Below are 11,998 nucleotides of genomic sequence, written 5' to 3' on the forward strand. Positions count from 1 at the left end.
ACACCAATCAAGATATAGGGCATTTTCATCACTCTGGAAAGCTCCATTGTGTCCTTTTTCAATCAATCTTCACTCCAGCCTAACTTTAGGTAACTGCTGTTAGGATTTCTATTATCGTAGGTTAGATGGAAACACTTGCTTTGAACCAATGTAAATGGAATTGTGCAATATGTACTCTCCTTTTTGCGTCTGGATTCTCAACATAATGTCATGGAAATGACAAGTCTCTTGCTTGCATTGTTCATGTATCAGTAGTTTGCTTCCTTTTTACTTTTTTAAAATTGTGGTAAAATTTGTCATTTAATTATTTTTAAGCATGCGGTTCAGTGCATTCACCGTGTGATGTGGTCTTGCCAGGTGGCTCAGTGGTAAAGAATTCACCAACTGATATAGGAGACACAGGTTCGATCCCTGGGTCCGGAAGATTTCCTGAAGGGAGAAATAGCAACCCACTCCAGTATTCTTGCCTGGAAAAATCCCATGGACAGAGGAGCCTGGCGGGCTACATTCCACAGGTTCACAAAGAGTCAGACATGACTGAGCAGGCACGCACACATGTGATGAAACCATCACCACCCTCTACTTCCAGAAGTTTTTCAACAACCCAAACTGAAACTCTATATCCATTAAATAATAACTCCCTATTCCCCAGTCTCTATTAGTAAGCACTATTCTACTTTCTGCATTAATTTGTCTATTCTAGGTACCTCATTTGGGAGAAAGCAATGGCACCCCACTGCAGTACTCTTGCCTGGAAAATCCCATGGGCGGAAGAGCCTGGTCGGCTGCAGTCCAGGGGGTCTCTAAGAGTCAGACACGACTGATCAACTTCGCTTTCACTTTTCGCTTTCATGCATTGGAGAAGAAAATGGCAACCCACTCCAGTACTCTTGCCTGGAGAATCCCAGGGACGGGGGAGCCTGGTGGGCTGCCGTCTATGGGGTCGCACAGAGTCGGACATGACTGAAATGGCTTAGCAGCAGCAGCAGCAGTAGGTACCTCATTTAAGTGGATCCCAGTCATTATATGACTTTTTAAATACCTCAAACAATATAATTATGCCTTTAAATAAAAACCTGCATATGTACACATATGAAAAAAGTTGGAAATTGAATTTTCTAACATGTCTAAAAATCTTATAAAGGGACAGTTTCAGTAGGTTTTAAATATACTTGTTAAAAATAAGAATTTGACAATGTCCAATTAATTTCTAAGAATAGCTGTTGACTTTAGGGAAAATGGAAAACTTTCCTAACCAGATTCAACAAAACACTTACATAATTGTTAGTAGGACTGAAAAATAAGTACTATGATTTAGCAAACTTAAGTGAAGTCACTCAGTTGTGTCTGACTCTTTGCAACCCCATGGACTATAGCCTGCCAGGCTCCTTTGTCCAGGGGATTTTCCAGGCAAGAATACTGGAGTGGGTTGCCATTTCCTTCTCCTTAGTAAGTTTAGCCAATAATGTATTTCAACATACTGTTTTGAAGTAGTTTTTAGCTTTGATAGAGTTTAAAGAACATATTAGGGAAAAATGAACACAGAACTAGACTTTGTTTCATTGCAAAGTGTCAAATAAAAAGTTACATTTGTGGGGAGTTCCTTGATGGTCCAGTGGCTAGGATGCCATGCTTTCCCTGCTGAGGGCCCAGGTTCAATCCCTGGTTGGGTAACTAAAATCCCATAAGCTGTGTGGTCAAAAAGCCAAAAAATAAAAACAAAACAACTGTGGCATATTCAAATATATTGCTCTTATTAATTATATTATTATCCCTAATAATATTTTTCATAAGAGCAAAATTTTTGTATCAATAATAGCTAAAATAAATATTTTATAATTTACCCAATTTAGCTTGGTGTTCATATGTGTATTGTTAAAAGTTGGTAAATATAGATATATTAGGAGTAAATGCTAAAGCTTCTTTAACTCATATATTAAAAATACTATTTAATGTGTAATTGATAAAAATTATTAATCAGACATTTTACATTCTCTTTTTTCATAGTGTCTTTAAAATCCAGAGCATGTTCTACACTTAAGTACCTTTCAGTTAGAAAGAGCCATATCTCAAGGGCTCACATTATGGTACTTTATTGGATAGGATAGCTCTAGAGAGCTTTAGTTATTATTTAACTTCCTAATTCTCAATGTCATTCCTAACTTTGCCTGTTTCATTCTGGACTAGATTGTTGAAAACAGGCAAATGTAAGATATTTTTCCAGCAATTTTTCAAAAGAAACAACAAAAATCAGGAAGAAATAATCTGTTGAGAATAGTATATCCCTTTTTATGTATGTATGGACTTCCCTGGTGGCTCAGATGGTAAAGCGTTTGTCTACGACTCGGGAGACCTGGGTTCAATCCGTGGGTTGGGAAGATCACTTGGAGAAGGAAATGGCAACACACTCCAGTACTCTTGCCTGGAAAATCCCATGGACAGAGGAGCCTGGTAGGCTACAGTCCATGGGGTCGCAAAGAGTCAGACACAACTGAGCGACTTCACGTTCATGTTGCATGTATGAGTTAAAAGTCTAGAGTTTTTAGACCTTTGCATTTAGAATTTCATCCTTACTTCTTCACCAAGTAGAACCTACACTAGGAAAATCTTAGTTTGGGTGCAGTAATTTCTATTTACCCATTTCCAAAGTAGGATTTTAGAGAGAACCCTTCTGCACTGCTGGTGGAAATGTAAATTGATGCAGCCACTATGGAAAACAGCATGGAGGGTCCTCAATAAACTAAAAAGAGTTGCTATATGATCTAATAATCCCACTCTTAGGCATATATGTGGACAAAACTATAGTTCAAAAAGCTACACGCACCCCTATGATCATAGCAGCACCGTTTACAATAGCCAAGACATGGAAACACATAAATGTCTATCAACAGATGAATGGATAAAGAAGTTGTGGTGCATACCTATAATGGAATACTGCTGCTGCTAAGTCGCTTCAGTCGTGTCAGACTCTGTGCGACCCCAGAGATGGCAGCCCACCAGGCTCCCCCGTCCCTGGGATTCTCCAGGCAAGAACACTGGAGTGGGTTGCCATTTCCTTCTCCAAGAATGGAATACTACTCAGTCATAAAAAAGAAATAATGCCATTTACAGCTACATGAATGGACCCAGAGATTATTATACTCAGCAATGTAAGTCAGAAAGAGAAAGACAAGTATCATATGATATTGCTTATGTGTGGAATCTAAAATATGACACAAATCAATCTATCTGTGAAACAGAACCAGGGACTCAATCTATTGAGAATAGATTTGTGGTTGCCAAGAGTGTGAGGAGTAAAAGCGGGTTGGACTGGGAATTTTGGATTAACAGATGCAAACTGGTATACATGGAATGGATAGACAGCAAGGTCCTACAGTACAGCTCAGTATCCTGTGATAAACCATAATGGAAAAGAGTATGAAAAAGAATGTATACATGTATACACAGATATATAAAACCGAGTGGCTACTGTACAGTAGCAATTAATAAAACATTGTAATTCAACTATACTTCAATAAAAAATTAAAAAACAGGACACATATGAATTTATCTATGAAATAAACTCACAGACATAGAAAACAGACTTGTGGTTGCCAGGGGGAGGGGGCAGTGGATGGTTTGCAAACTATCATATAGATAATGGATAAACAACAAAGTCCTACTGTATAGCACAGGAAATTATATTTAATATCCTGTAATATGACTGCAGCCATGAAATTAAAAGATGCTTACTCCTTGGAAGGTATGACCAACCTAGATAGCATATTGAAAAGCAGAGACATTACTTTTCCAACAAAGGTCCGTCTGGTCAAGGCTATGGTTTTTCCTGTGGTCATGCATGGATGTGAGAGTTGGACTGTGAAGAAAGCTGAGCACTGAAGAATTGATGCTTTTGAACTGTGGTGTTGGAGAAGACTCTTGAGAGTCCCTTGGACTGCAAGGAGATCCAACCAGTCCATTCTGAAGGAGATCAGCCCTGGGATTTCTTTGGAAGGACTGATGCTAAAGCTGAAACTCCAGTACTTTGGCCACCTCACACGAAAAGTTGACTCACTGGAAAAGACTCTGATGCTGGGAGGGATTGGGGGCAGGAGGAGAAGGGGACGACAGAGGATGAGATGGCTGAATGGCATCACTGACTCGATGGACGTGAGTCTGAGTGAACTCCGGGAGTTGGTGATGGACAGGGAGGCCTGGCATGCTGCGATTCATGGGATCACAAAGAGTTGGACACGACTGAGCGACTGAACTGAACTGAACTGAATAAACCATGATGGAAAAGGAAAAAAGTAGGATTTTAGATAAATATGCTTTTAACCAAAATTATGGTATTTTAGCCACCATTCACTGCTATTGATGTGCCTCAATTTAACCAAGTGAGTGGCAGGTACCCATTTTATTTTAACAATTTATCACCTGAACCGCATGGTGCCTGTCAAGGTTGTATATAGTATTTAAACAATGCAGATGCAATCTAATGTAGCCTTATTCTCACGCTTAAGGTAAATGTAGTAGATAATGTCTAAGAAAGCCAATTATGAAGCTAATTTCTATAAACATAGCTCAGGCAAATAAAGCCCTCAGGTAAGAATTCACCTTGAAATTAGCCAGAAGAGGTACAGACCCAAGAGGCTGATGCAAATTGACTTGGTTGATGCAAACACAGGCTACAGATGAATCTCTCCTATTTGTTTATTAAGCCTGGAAGGACAGTAGAAGATTTTGGCTCTGGTTTTACTTTTATCTATGAGATTTACTGCTGCTGCTGCTGCTAAGTCACTTCAGTTGTGTACGACTCCGTGCGACCCCATAGACGGCAGCCCACCAGGCTCCCCCGTCCCTGGGATTCTCCAGGCAAGAACACTGGAGTGGGTTGCCATTTCCTTCTCCAATGCATGAAAGTGAAAAGTCAAAGTGAAGTCGCTCAGTCGTGTCCAACCCTCAGCAACCCCATGGACTGCAGCCTACCAGGCTCCTCCGTCCATGGGACTTTCCAGGCAAGAGTACTGGAGTGGGGTGCCATTGCCTTCTCCTGAGATTTACTATTGTCAAGCAAAAATTATAGAAGACTGTTCATTGTGAAGCCAGTTGTGCATTTTAGAGCTTTTAGAGAGCATCATGGTTCCCTAGACCAGTCTCCTGCACTTGGAGGAAACTGAGGCCTGAGGTGTGTGGTTTGAGCTGATTCCCAGGTATTTTCACTTCCTACCCTGTGCTCTCCCACTAAGCAACTGAAGGCCAGCAATGAGCAGCATTCAAAGGAAACACAGAAGTGGCAATAACACATGCAAAGCTTATAATTTTTAAAAAGCTCACAATTGAAGGAAATACACATAAAAAACCAGAAGATATCATTCTTCATTTAATAAATTGGCAAAGATACAAACTTATAACAAGGCTTTTGAGACTTTTGAGAAATGGAAACAACTGACTCAGCTGACTGATGCCTGAAATTTCACAAGTAGAGATTTACTTCTTTGGCTTAAACTTTTGCCTTGTTAAATGTTGAAAAAGAAGTAAAATGTTATGCTTTACTAATTACAGATACCCCAAGAAGAATGACTCCTTCAAATCCTTTCCTGGGAACAGATTAGGGTAAAGGAAAAAGTAAAGCTGCCATAGGTCTGGGTGCCTTATGAGTGCAAAGGTGATTGTGTACAAAAGTTCTGGAGACAGAGGCAAATGGTCTGCCTCACAGTTTACTGATGGCTGCCTCCGATAACACGTTGAGTTGCTGAGGAGATAGGTTCAAGATGTTACAGTCGTTTGAAGAAGAGCTCCCAGGGGGAAAAAAATCATTTGATCTTTTTCTTTCACTCTTTATTGCTGGCATTTTGGTTTGGGATTTATTTGGGAGCCTTCTTCCTTTTTTGCCTTTTTAAAATGTAATTTAAACAGAGAGGTTCTGTGTCTTAGAGATGCTCACTAGAAGCTGGAGATGAATGGTGAAGGTATCACTTCTAAAGTTGTTTACTTACCCAAACCTGCCAAAGGAAGGCTTATAACAATGCTGTTAGAGAAGTGGGTACCTTCTGGCCACGTAGCCAAATGGCAAAAATGGAAAACTAAAAGGCATCTGTCTTAGTTCCTTTAGATTTATGATCCTTGAATAATATTTTTATAACAACCTTGCCTCACTCCAAAATGGGCCTGAGGCATGTCTGACTCCTTGCAGCCCCATGAACTGCAGCCCACCAGGCTCCTCTGTCCTTCGGGATTCTCCAGGTAAAAATACTAGAATGGGTTGCCCTCCTCTAGGGGATCTTCCCGACCCAGGAATCAAACCCAGGTCTCTCACATTGCAGGCAGAGTCTTTCACAGACTGAGCCACCAGGGAAGTTTGCCAAAGGTCTATAGGTTTTGAGGTTTTTGTTTGCTTCGATTCTTACATTATGTTATTTCATAGCAGATCAAGCCAACTAAGTTTATTAGCATTATGAACACGTTTATATTTGGGTGATAGTTTATTGTTTACAAAGGATTTTAAAATCATGTTTCGCTTGACTCTTTCAACAGTCTTGTAAGCTAAGGAGGCAGGGTCTTATCAGTTGGCAGGTGAGGAAACTGAAAATGAATGTTCTAACTTCAAAGTTGTTAAGTGGCAGGTGGATCTAAGGTTTAAGCCCAGGCTCTCATCCCAAGCCTCTTGTTCTCACACTGCCTCTCAATAAAGCAAAGGGGGAAAAAAAACATTCTTCATTCCATTTTGGTGATGAATTCTGCCAACTTTGTTGCATGAAATTAACCCCTTTTAAGTGTTCCCCAGCTCTTCCTGCCTCAGGCAAGACCCTGAATATGTTTCTTTTGTCTTCTTCTCTGGTACCCTTTCGCACCACAGCCCCCTTGCTGAACCCATCACTCCATAGGCATCATCTGGTCTCTGCTGGTTCCCTAGCAGCAGAGCAAGCAGGCTGCCCATCAAGATCTAAGGACCCTCTTTTCTGTAGAAAAGAGATGTAGCCAAGACATGCCTGCCCAGACAGACAGCACACTGCCCCCAGCCTCCCTTGCTCCTGGTTGAGCTGACAAAGCTCCAACCGATGTAACAAGAGTAAGGGTGATGTGGGCAAGTTCCATCTCCCTTACTTAAGAGGAAATTCCTGGTCTTGGACTTTCCCTCCTCACCCTTCCTTTTGGCTTACTTGGTGATGATGAGCCTGGCCTTGAAAGCTACATATAAAGGATGTCAGAGCCCCCACCAACACAGGTCCCTGAGTGTTTCTGTGGAACAGAACTGTGCATTCATTTGGAATTCCCAGCTTTGACTGTTATGTGACAGAGTAGCCAACTTCAAGGAGAAGGCAATGGCAATCCACTCCAGTACTCTTGCCTGGAGAATCCCAGGGACTGGGGAGCCGGGTGGGCTGCCATCTATGGGGTCGCACAGAGTCGGACACGACTGCATCGAGTTAGCAGCAGCAGCAGCAGCCAACTTCAAAGTAGTTTGAACCACTGGATTTTGGAGTCTCCTTATTAATAGATGTTACGTTTTTACTCCAGTGAAGGCACTTTGGCTATTATCCCTTGACTGGTCTTCCCTTAATTGCTTCATCATATCTATATGAAAGCTCTTGTTCACTGTACATCAATACCAGGCTATAATGTTTAATGAGACATTGCGGACAATCTGGGGACAAAGGAAGGAATCACCATGAGACACCAGCCTAGCAGATCAGTCTCCTTCAGTGCCGGCATCAGCCCCACCTTGCTTTGCTTTATTGCTTTCCCTTCTAGGCTCCACCCTGTAATGAAAGCACTTTAAGCCTTTCTTTATCTGATGTAAGAATGGTCAATAGTGGAATATCAATTTCCTTTATGGGAAATCTTCTTCTCCCTGACAGAGGGCAAAACCCAGTGGCAAATAATGCGATGTCAGTGTATTTCTCAATGTCTGTGTTATTTAGTCATAAATTATACCCCTTATCCTCGAGAAGGGAATGGCTATCCACTCCAGTATTCTTGCCTGGAGAATCCTATGGACAGAGGAGCCTGGCGAACTACAGTCCATGGGGTTACCCTGTATGAGGTCCATGTCAGCCTAAACTAAGTCCAATCTATTCTTTTTCAGTCTCTCTCCATTAAGAGTTCACAACCTTCTGAGGTCCAATCTCACACCAAGTTACCTTGTTACACTACGTTGTGACATTTTGCTTTTTCTGAACTCTGAAGATGTTTATTTCCACTTTGTGAATAAGAAAATATACCAGAATGACTTGGAGATAATTTGGTACAACTCTTATGTTCTGTTTGGCTCAAGTCCATCCCAAACCAAGAAATCCATTCATCACTCTAATATACTCCTTGTAAGCACACTGCACTTAAGCTCTAAATGGATAAAAAATATTTAATAAATTTTAATACAAGTTTAATAAAATCGAAGGGTAGTACCATCAGAAATGGGTAATGATACCACTTTCTTTTCTAGATGGATAAATTATCTCAGCACACAAACCCCAGGACTGTTTCACTGCTCTTGGCTAACTAACATTGGACTCGTTGACACAATCTGCTAAAGAGAGAGAATTTGGGTGTGCTGAGGACAGGCTAGAAAGACAAGAAAGCGTGCAGCCGCAAGTCAGACTCTTTTCCTGACCTCACCCCTCAGATAATTTACTCCTCTTCAGAAAGAGTGGGTGAGCTAAGGTGGAAGAAAAGGTGGAGGCTCACTCTCCACTCTCTCAAAAGACTGTAGATGCTACTTGAGGGATCAAGAAAGGAACACAGGGAGAGGAAGAAAATGGTTTCTCAAATATTAGATATTTTCACCTTTTCCCTTCTATATGATGTTGTGCTTTCTAAGAAGAGAAATTATGATAGACTTCAGGCTCTCTGCATGAATAGCTTCAAAGAAATCTGAGGTGATAAAGAGAACTGGAGGGGAAGCCACAGCAGAAGAGAGATTTTAACAGGTCTGTGTGGACTGCGCGTGTGCTCAATTGTGTCTGACTCTGCGACCCCATGGACTGTAGCCCAAGGGCTCCTATGCCCATGGAATTCTCCAGGCAAGAGTATTGGAGTGCCATTTCCTCTTCCAGGGGATCTTCCCAGCCCAAGGATTGAACCCTGGTCCCCTGTGCCTCCTGCACTGAAGGTGGATTCTTTACCACTGAGCCACCAGAGAAGCCCCTGGTCTATGCAAGACAGCAAATGGATGAAGAGAGGCTAAATGTAATATGGAAAGAGTTACAGCATGGAGTATGGGCAAGTGGGACATAGCTCTGGAGAAAGCAGAATATGCCTTGAAAAACCTAGGGGAGATGGCTTGGAAATGCCCGGTAGGAAGAGGAAGTAAGGGAGCTGGAGAGACCAGAATCCATTCCCATCTGCACGATGGACAGACAGCCCTGCCCACCTGCCTCCCCGGCGCCACACAGCCACACCTGGCAACAAGTGTTTCTCTCTCCACCCAACCCTGACACTAAGTAGAGGGGTCCCTCTAATGGAATGGCTTTGTAACAATAGAACAAAGCCCCCCCCCCCCCCGCCCCACCCCAGCGTTGGCATTAGGAGCTCTAGTGTGGTTCTCAGCTGTTCGCCTTTAAGAGAAGCCATCACCAACTTTGCTTGCATAGGCAGATTTATGAGAAAAACTCGGAAACAGAAGAGACCATGACGGAAACGAATTTAGATGAAAGAGAAAGAAAATATGACAGAAAGGTTATGAGATATGGAGGATTAATCCAAGTGGCCCAACACCTGACTCAAAAGGGAAAACAGAGAAAAGAAAACGATAAAAACAAATAATATAAGCATTTTCCAGCTCTGAAAGACATGAAGGAAGGAAGAAGGGAGGGAGGGAAGGAGGAAGGAAACTCATACCTGGATTCCACTTGGTAAAAATTCTGAAGACTAAGCATATAGAGGAGTGCTAAAAACTTTGAAAGAATAGAGAAAACGGACTCAAGCAAAAGCAAAAACAGGTAATCTGTGAAGAAATGAAAATCAAATTTACCTGGTATTTCTTGTCAGTGTGATTGGATGCTAGAATACTGAGAAACAATGCCTTTAAAATTAAGAGGGAATTTTCCACCCCCCTTGGCTGCACTGTGTAACATGTTGGATCTTAGTTCCCTGACCAGGGATTGAACCCATGTCCCCTGCATTGGGAGCATGGAGTCTTAACCACTGGACCACCAGGAAGTTTATGGGAAGATATTTCTAATACAGAACTCTATACACACCTAAGATGTTAATCAAATGAGAGTTAAGCATTTTTTTTCTTTTTTTTTTTTGCATCCCAACACTTAGGGAAAAAGGGAATGTAGTCATATCTTTCTATTCCGATGTGCAGTGAGCAGTACTATAGGGTCCTCCGTGGTACTCCTGGTAAGATCACCCCACCTTTAACTTTCACTCTCTCCGAAGCAGGTGTGGTGGATTAAAATTGCCACAAACTTTCCCCTCCCCCTCTTTTCTTTCCCCTCCTTTTCTTTCATTTAGGAAACATCGATTGCAGGCTGCCAGCAGAGTCAAGGCAGAGGACACAGAAGAAGAGAATTCGAAGGGATCCTCATCTTATTCAGAGTCCAAGTCTGAGTTCTCACAGTGGCCCCCAAGGCCTGCCTTGACTGCATATTGTATTTGAACTTTTAGAATTAATCTACAGAGAGGAATGGGAAACAAGTCTAATTGCAACACTAACTGCAGAACACTGCAGAACAAAGCTATTAACCCCAATGCTGCAAATTACAGCAGACAGAAGTTAAATAGGAGGAGGAGAGATGATGGTGTGATAAACGTCTCTCACTTTATGAACTGAGAGTAGCTGACTGATTAAAAAGTCAATTAAAGGTCTAAAGGTATCATCCAGCAGAGGAACTAAATCATACTGAATCTGTTTGGAAGGGAAAGAAGGTGGAAATGAGGAGTCAAAGTGATCAAAATCTTCAGTCAACAGACAAAAACAAAGTAGTAATAGCAATTCAGCTTAAAATCAATACTTTCGTATTGAATAATGCCACATGGCATTAACTGTTATTATTACCTTATAAGTTCACTTAACAAAGGCATGAATGTGATGAACTTGTGTTAAAGCACTGTGCTGTCTCTCTTCAAAGGTGGCCCCCAGCACAGCAGCCTTCTGCTGTTCGTGCTTCTGTGTTTCCCCTGCCACACTGAACCTGGGCTGGCCCTGGGACTCACTTTAACCACCAGAAAGTGGCAGAAGTGACAGCCTACCTATTCTGGGCTGAGGCTTTAGGAAGGCCTGGTAACTTATTCTCTTGTGTATCTTGCAGCCTTGAGCTGCTGCTGCTGCTAAGTCGCTTCAGTCGTGTCCGACTCTGTGAGACCCCAGAGACGGCAGCCCACCCACCCCTGGGATTCTCCAGGCAAGAACACTGGAGTGGGTTGCCATTTCCTTCTCCAATGCGTGAAAGTGAAAAGTGAAAGTGAAGTCGCTCAGTCGTGTCCGACTCCTAGCGACCCCATGGACTGCAGCCTACCAGGCTCCTCTGACCATGGGATTTTCCAGGCAAAAGTACTGGAGTGGGGTGCCATTGCCTTCTCCAGCAGCCTTGAGCAAATGGGTATTAATAGAAGGCCTGCTGGAGGTATTTTGTGGAGAGCTCATCAAGAGAAAGGGCCTGGTGTTATAGGGGTGGAGAGAGAGGCCCACCTGAGCCCAGCCTCCCAGCCAGACCTGTGAGGGGAACCATCTGGAGGGTCTAGCCCCACCGCTGTCTGACTGCAGCAGTCAGATGCCCCATGGGAAACCGGTGAAATTGACATTCTGCTGGGCTCCAGCTCACCCACAGGATTGAGATAATAAAATGGCTTTTGTTTTCAGCTGCTAAGTTTTGGGGTGGTTTGTTAGGCAAAAAAAGATAACTGAGACAGGCACGTTTAATCTTCTTCTCTCAGGTCCCCCACTTCCTGCTTAAGTTCCAGAATATCAATCCCCAAATTCCAAGAACTGAAGAGAGGGAGAGGGTGAAGAGGAGAGATAGGAGGACAGACAGGAAAGCAAGATGTACAGTTGTTGCAGGGGAGAAGTGGA

This window comes from Bos javanicus, chromosome 11 (assembly GCF_032452875.1).
Source record: "Bos javanicus breed banteng chromosome 11, ARS-OSU_banteng_1.0, whole genome shotgun sequence".
In the NCBI taxonomy this organism is placed as follows: domain Eukaryota; kingdom Metazoa; phylum Chordata; class Mammalia; order Artiodactyla; family Bovidae; genus Bos; species Bos javanicus.